The sequence below is a fragment of the Mesoplodon bidens genome, assembly GCF_964165515.1.
Source record: "Mesoplodon bidens genome assembly, chromosome: 14".
NCBI classification, from domain to species: Eukaryota; Metazoa; Chordata; class Mammalia; order Artiodactyla; family Ziphiidae; genus Mesoplodon; species Mesoplodon bidens.
This window is the reverse complement of record NC_138170.1, coordinates 11,403,138-11,411,394: the sequence shown is the minus strand read 5'-3', so window position 1 is coordinate 11,411,394 and position 8,257 is coordinate 11,403,138.

Below are 8,257 nucleotides of genomic sequence, written 5' to 3'. Positions count from 1 at the left end.
TGGGGGGTCTCTGAACTCAGCACTAAGGGAAGGGTGGAGGCCCCCACGGTCTCAATTCCAGAACAAGTGCAAGAAAACACCACTCTTTCTAGTCATTCATTTAATCATTGGTCATTTCACATCATTTCACCAATATTTATCATTTATTTATTTATTATAAATTTATTTATTTATTTATTATTTTTGGCCCCATTGGGTCTTTGTTGCTGCGCACGGGCTTTCTCTGGTTGTGGCGAGCAGGGGCTACTCTTTGTTGTGGTGTGCGGGCTTCTCATCGCAGCAGCTTCTCTTGTGGAGCACGGGCTCTAGGCACATGGGCTCAGTAGTTGTGTCACACGGGCTCAGTAGTTGTGGCACAAGGGTTCGTTGCTCCGCGGCATGTGGGATCTTCCCTGACCAGGGCTCGAACCCGTGTCCCCTGCACTGGCAGGCAGATTCTTAACCACTGCACCACCAGGGAAGCCCAGCCAAATAAATTTTTAAAAATTAAAAAAAACCTGATGAATAAAGATAACAGCCACCCATCCTCTAAATCTCAGCATCCAAGCTTTAGAATGTGAAAGCCAAGAATTACACAACATGTCAAAGACGCATCAAAATTATAATTGAAAGACACGTTCTAGTTTCTATTTTTACTTTTTGGCTCTTGAGAGAATAAAAAGCCTTAGGACTGGAGGCACCCAGAGAAGACATCTTTTTTTGTGTGGTACGCGGGCCTCTCACTGTTGTGGCCTCTCCCGTTGCGGAGCACAGGCTCCGGATGCGCAGGCTCAGTGGCCATGGCTCATGGGCCCAGCCGCTCCATGGCATGTGGGATCCTCCCGGACCGGGACACAAACCCGCGTCCCCTGCATCGGCAGGCGGACTCTCAACAACTGCGCCACCAGGGAAGCACAGAAAAGACACCTTGAAGTTGATCTTTAGCTGCAAATTTATTGTATATTTACTGATATCTAAGGAAGAAAATTTCATTGCTTCCTGGATGAATCACTCTGGCGTTGAATAACTTCTTTAGCTTTCACCTACATTTAGTCTCCTGAGTTTATCTAAGATGCTCTGGTTTTGTGATCAGGAGTGTTATTATTCTACATATTCACAATTCAACATCACCGTGCAACAACCCTCAACAAGCCATATAAGCCTCTCAAACTGGGGGATTTATGTGAGTCGGTGGGCTCAGGTGAACTGGGGGGACTGAAAACACAACCCTCGTCCACTGGGCCCATGAATGGAACCTTCTTTGTCGTGAGCAGGTAGCAGAGCTCTTGCCTTGAGCTTCCATGAGTCACTGCATGTCCTCCTGCCCAGGAATCTTTCGTGTTGTTTCTTCTCTGTTTTTACTTTGAAATCTGCTTTTTAATGTCCAGGTATTTATCTATCTATCTATCTATCTATCTATCTATTTATTTATTTATTTTAATTGAAGTACAATTGATTTACAATGTTGTGTTAGTTTTGAAATGGAGCAGGACCCTGTGGTCCTTGCCCCGCCATGTCCTCAGTCTGCCTTTCGTCTATGGAAAAACTTTAGCTACAGAATAAGTTTAGTCAGAGAAGTGAGAAAATGCAGAAGCAAAGAAAAGCAGTCAAACAGGACAAAATAATAATAGGTTAGTCAGTAAGCAAAGTCAAGCCCTTTAGTTCCTTCTTAAGGGTTATAGATAATATTCTGAGCCATATCCTCTGAGCTGTCTTATAGATACTAAAACCCCCATCAGGTGGAAGAAGTTCACTACATGATGACCAGACTGTGACCATGACACAAGCTGCCACAGTTCCGAGAATTGGCCTCAAGGAAATAGGAATGAACTGACCCTGGAACTGAAGATTAACTGTACTTAAAACAATCAAGAGGATGCTGATCAGACCACCGTGTGGCCAATTTCAAGTTGACTGTCAGAGCCGACTGTGCTGTTTCTGCCTGTAGCCCCCTCCCTCCATCTATAAAAGCTCTTGCCCCCAATTGTTGGGTGGGGGGAGGAGTTGGCCTTTGGACAGGAGTCCGCCCTCCCCACCCCCTTCCCATGTTGCCAGCATCTAAAATAAAGCAAACCTTCCTTTCCACCAAACTTGCCTCTCTATTGGCTTTTGAGCAGTGAGCAGCCAGACCCAACTTTCAGTTACAGTTTCTGCTGTACAGCAAAGTAATTCAGTTATACATATATATATATATATATATATATATTCTTTTTCAGATTCTTTTCCATTATGGCGTATTATAGGATATTGTAGTATTATAGTCGTATTATTGTAATATTATAGTTGTAATATTGTAGTATTATAGTTCCCTTTGTTATACGGTAGTACTCTGTTGTTTATTTTATATATAGTAGTAGTTTGTATCTGCTAATTCCAAGCTCCTAATTATCCCTCCCCCCCTTTCCTCTTTGGTAACCATAAGTTTGTTTTTCATGTCTGTGAGTCTGTTTCTGCTTTGTAAGTAAGTTCATTTGTATCATATTTTAGATTCCACATATAAGAGATATCATATGCTATTTGTCTTTCTCTTTCTGATTTACTTAACTTAGTATGGTAACCTTTAGGTCCATCCATGTTGCTGCAAATGGCAATATTTAATTCTTTTTTATGACTGAGTAGTATTCCGTTTTGTGTGTGTGTGTGTGTGTGTGTGTGTGTGTGTGTGTATACACCACATCTTTTTTTTTAATAAATTTATTTATTTTTTGGCAGTGTTCGGTCTTCATTGCTGCGCACAGGCTTTCTCTAGTTGCAGCGAGCGGGGGCTACTCTTCGTTGTGGTGCACGGGCTTCTCATTGCAGTGGCTTCTCTTTGCTGCAGAGCATGAGCTCTAGGCACGTGGGCTGAGTAGTTCTGGCTTGCAGGCTCTAGAGCACAGGCTCAGTAGTTGTGGCACACGGGCTTAGTTGCTCCAAGGCATGTGGGATCTTCCCAGACTAGGGCTCAAATCTGTGTCCCCTGCATTGGCAGTGGATTCTTAACCACTACACCACCAGAGAAGTCCCTATACTGCATTTTTTTAATCCATTCATCTGTACATGGAATGTCCAGGTAGTTTTAAAACCTCCATTGAACAGGAAGAGGCAGGACAGTCATGGGGCCTCTATTTCTCTAGTGCAGCTCTTGTTTCTCAGCCTTCACTAATGAAGAGAAAATCCAGGGCCCAAGTCATAGCCCCAGAGCTTGATCCTCTAAGGCCCACTAAGTCTTCCTGGAACTCTAGCTCCACAGTTGGCCATGCTAAGGCCCCACCCTAGAGTTCTTCCTCTGCTCAGTAATAGACGTTTGTTGTTTTTGTCTGCCCAGCCTCCATCCCCTCCTCGGCTGATAGAGGAACACTGATTTCCTGTAGGATCATTCCCTTCCCCCAAATTACCATATGATCTAGCAGTCCCGCTTCTGGGTCCATACACAAAGAACTGAAAGCAACCGTCTTCATAGCAGCACTATTTACAATTGTTAGAATGTGGAAGCAACCCAAGTGTCCGTAAGTGGATGAATGGATAAGCAAAATATGTTATATACATACAATGGAACATTACTTGGCTTAAAAAGGAAGGAAATTCTGACATATGCTGCAACATGGTTGAACCTTGAGGATATTATGCTAGGTGAACTAAACCAGACCCAAAAAGACAATATTGTATGAGTCCACTTATAGGAGGTACTTAGAATAGTCAATCTTGGAGACAGAAAGTAGAATGGTGGTTGCCAAAGTTATTGTTTAATGAGTATAGGGTTTCAGTTTTACAAAATGAAAAGAGAGGGCTTCCCTGGTGGCGCAGTGGTTGAGAGTCCACCTGCCGATGCAGGGGTCGCGAGTTCGTGCCCCGGTCCGGGAAGATCCCACATGCCGTGGAGCGGCTGGGCCCGTGAGCCATGGCCATTGAGCCTGCGCGTCCGGAGCCTGTGCTCCGCAACGGGAGAGGCCACAACAGTGAGAGGCCCGCGTACCGCAAAAAAAAAAAAAAAAAAAAAAAAAAATATATATATATATATATATATATATATAGAGAGAGAGAGAGAGAGAGAGAGAGAGAGGTAACATAGGTTCACTGTAGAAAATTAGAGTGAATTAAGAAAGGACACTGAAGATAAACATAAACACCTTTTTAAAAATGTTCTAACTTGGGCAAAGTTGACGGGAGTTATGAGACTAAACTTGTGATCACACATCCTGTCCTGGGATGCCACACCTGGTGACAGGTGCCTGAACATGCTGACAGGGTGCTGTGCTGAGATCAGTGCTCTGCCAAGAGGCAAGTTCCCTGGGGAGACGAGAGGGGAAAGATCTGGATCCCAGGCTGTGGACTTTTGAGGAGTTCCCCTCCATCCTCTGACAACAAAAGTTAACAACCAGTGAAAATCCTGAGGGGTCCTTTGGCCTGAAGTGTGCCTTGGGTCTTATTTGATTTTATTTTTATTTTTTAACCAAGAAATGGAAAATTTTCTTCAAGCCAACCTGAGGATTATAATCTGGGAGACAGTCTTTCAGAAAGCTCCGAGGACTGTTCCTGGGCACCTACTTCAAAAGATACAAAAGGATACACATTTTAAATTCTCCTTCCTGGTTGTACAACTCTGTCAATATATTCAACCATTGAATGCTACACTTTAAATGGGTGAATTGTATGTTATGTGAATTACATCCCAATAAAGCTGCTAAAAGAAGGAAACAGTCTTCCTCCTATCCTCCCACCCTGGTGCCTTGGCCAACCTGTTTGCTTTTCCAGAAGCAACCTTGGGACCTGTTTTCTTCTTCCAGAGAGATACAGATATAGATAGGTATAGATAGGTATAGAAATATATATTTATTTATATAGAAATACATTTATATATATAGAATGAATCTATCTATCTATCTATATATATCTAGGTAGATAGATAGATAATCACCCTCTTTTTAATACAAAATCCTAGGGCAGAGTCCTAAAAGAATTAGGGGCCATAGCCTAGGAGAGAGATTGGGTCCAACTACCAGGACAGAGAGTAACAGCCACTGTGGTCACAGAAAGGAGGCGCAGGCAGGCAGCAGAGCTGTAAATTGGGTTATCAGACAGTGAGTGGAGTTGGGGCCATGTTGAAAGGTGGGAAATACAGCAAAACAGAGACTACAAAGAAGCCTAGGGCTTATCTGTGACACACAGATAAGATACACAGACACACAGTATCCCTGGTCTTTTGCTGCCATAAAAGGGGACCAATATACCCTAGTTTGCCCAGAACTTTCCCTGTTTTAAAACAGAAGATCCCAGTCCCGGAAAATCCCTCAGTCACAGAACTGCTCAATCATCCTAGTGGGTTGATCCTCCCCCGCTCCCCACCAGGAGACGGTGAGTTTTATTTTATCTTGCCAGAATAGAGGTTTGATGTGCTCTCGAATGTTCCAGGGCAGAGAGAGACTAGGAGAAAGCAGAGGATGTAGAGGTCTATGCATTGTAATCATCGCCCTCATTTTCATCTTCACTATCAAAGGAGAGAGTAGCATGACTGCTTGCAGAACTGAACCTGAAGGCTGGATTTTCTTCAGGTTTCTTTGGCTCAGGCGCAGATCAGGGGTCCTGATCCTTTTTACCATCCTTCCCACCTTACTCCTCTGGTCGTCTTTGTTCCCTCCCTGTACTGGATTAGGGCTGGAGTTGCCATGCTGACCTCTTGGGACATTCACCCATCTATTTTCTTTTCACCTTTCCTGCTGGTCCTTCCTCAGATGGCTGAGCCGGAACTACTCTTGTTGCTCTATGTCTGAGCTCTGAGATCAGCTTCCCCCAAGCATTCTTCTCTGGTGGAGGGGCTGGCATTACCTTTGGAGGCTGCTCAGGTTTGGGAGGCTTGGAAGTTGGAGAGCGACAATCTTCCTCTGTATTGAATGTTTCCTTTTCTAAAGACTTCTTTCTCTCTTCTTCGTGCGTTTCTGCCAGATGTGGCTGAGGTCCGTCTGTGATGACTTACTTCCTCTCTTCAACCCTTCCCTTTCCTGAGTTTCTTTACTTGGGCAGCTTTTGTGTGTCTCCCGAGGTTGAAGTTCTAGTTTTGGGGAACGTGTCTAGAGACTGTGTCAGTTAGGCTTTGCCCCTCTACAGACAGAGGCTGCTCGCCTGGACTGCAAGGTGCTAGCAGAGGAATCATCTTCCTTGGGAGTACCCTGAGGGTTTACATTCACGTTGGGTCTGTGGGCAGGGGGGACCTCTACCATCATGCCTATTTTCATCTCGGGAGCTCCATGACCGGTCATCTCATCTGTCATATCTGTCTTCATAGTGGTCCCCTCTTTCTCTGTAGTTATCATCTCTATGGTGCATGACCAAATGGTCTTCCTGCCACTGCCTGTCCTGTAATCATAGTCTCTGTCATAGTCTCTACTGCCTCAGTCATCATAGCAATCCCAGCCCCCATATCAATCCCTATCCCGGTGGGAACCATCCTACTACTCATCCTGACACCCATCATGGTATCAGTGTGAATCACAATGATCTCAACATTTGTGTCCAAAGCTATCGTCACTTCTTCTGGGCGGCTAGTCCTCAAAGCTGTCTGCAGCAGGATGGGCCCTACGGTGTATATCTGTTTTTTCAGAATACCGATTTCTATCTTGGCCAAAAGAACGATCATTCCTGTATTCATCCTGTACTTGATCAGCAATGTCCGTTCGAAATCCCCTGTTCACTAGAAACACTTCACTGATGCCCAGCATACTGAGCAAGGAATCCAAACTCAGGTCCTCAAACTCAGTATAACCAAAACCTTTCAACCTCCTTGCTGGGTTCACGGGGTAAATGCACTGGACTTGGGGTGATAATGATGAATCAACGCAGGTTCGTTGATTGTAGCAAATGTACCACTCTGGGAGGGTGCGGATTTTGATAGAGGGGGTGGCTGTGGGGATGTGGGGAGAGGAGGTATTTGGGAACTCTGTACTTTCTGCTCAGTTTTGCTGTAAACCTCGAACTGCTCTTAAAAAGTACTAAAGTCTACTTTAAAAAAATTTTAAGTCATTTTAAAAATCAGCTTTTCCGGGGCTTCCCTGGTGGTGCAGTGGTTGAGAGTCCACCTGCTGATGCAGGGGACACGGGTTCGTGCCCCGATCCGGGAAGATCCCACATGCCGCGGAGCGGCTGGGCCCGTGAGCCATGGCCGCTGAGCCTGTGCGTCCGGAGCCTGTGCTCCGCAACGGGAGAGGCCACAACAGTGAGAGGCCCGCGTACCGCAAAAAAAAAAAAAAAAAAAAAAACTCATATATGAAGAATGGAAAAACAGAAGGAGCGTAAGACTAAATAAACCAATTGTGGAACTGCCGTGTCACTAAGAAAAATAAATTCCTTCCTTGTTTCCACCATTATGTGGCCGTTTTTTTTTTTTTTATTAATTACAACCAGATACAATCTCAACAGATACAGACATTCTCTGTTCATGGACCGAGCTTATGATACTAAATCATCCCTGGCTCATGTACCGAAACACCAGCTTCTTTTCCTGGCTCAGACTCATTGATCAGCATCACGCCTGGTCCTAACTTTTCATACACTTCCCTGAGGTGCTCAAACTCAGTTTCCAGAGCTCCCATGCAGTCACTGTGACTCTGCACGCTGTCTTAGAACTGGCAGATTCTCTTTTCCCTCCCAGTTATTTTCTTCCCACTCCGATGACCATGACTCAGGACTTTTCTTCTTTTCCAAAATGGAAATATTTGCATGTTGTTTTTTTTTTTTCTGAGTACGAAGCTTGACTCTCCTGACATTTTCCACCACTGCTCTTCTGCCTGTGCTTTTTTCATCATAGCACTTGTCTTGGTTTTAATAATATATTATTAAAGTAGTGTCTGTCTCCCTAACTAGATAGATATTAAGCTTCAGAAGGGCAAGGACCATGCCTGTTTTGTTCACATCTTTATTCCCATTACATGCAGGTGGCTACATGGTACGCCCTGAATGGTAAATGAACACACGAATGAACAAAACTTCCACATCATTTACAGGTGGCAAGCAGATCCCTAACTCATTAGCTCAGATTATTGCTCATGCCATGATCAGTTTTTGAAAAAGTTACAAAACCGTGAGGACTAGGTCCACTAAAATATATATATATCAATACTAGCTAATTTCAAATGAGCCATTACAAGTAGTCAACAATCATTTTTCACCTCAGCTTAATTTTCTGACACATTCCCCTTATAACCTCTTACTTAGAAGATCTTATCTCCTGTTTTGTTGAGTAGATAGTGATCAACTAGTTTGAGCTCTCTCATCTATTTTCTCTTCATTTCAAAGTAATTTATTC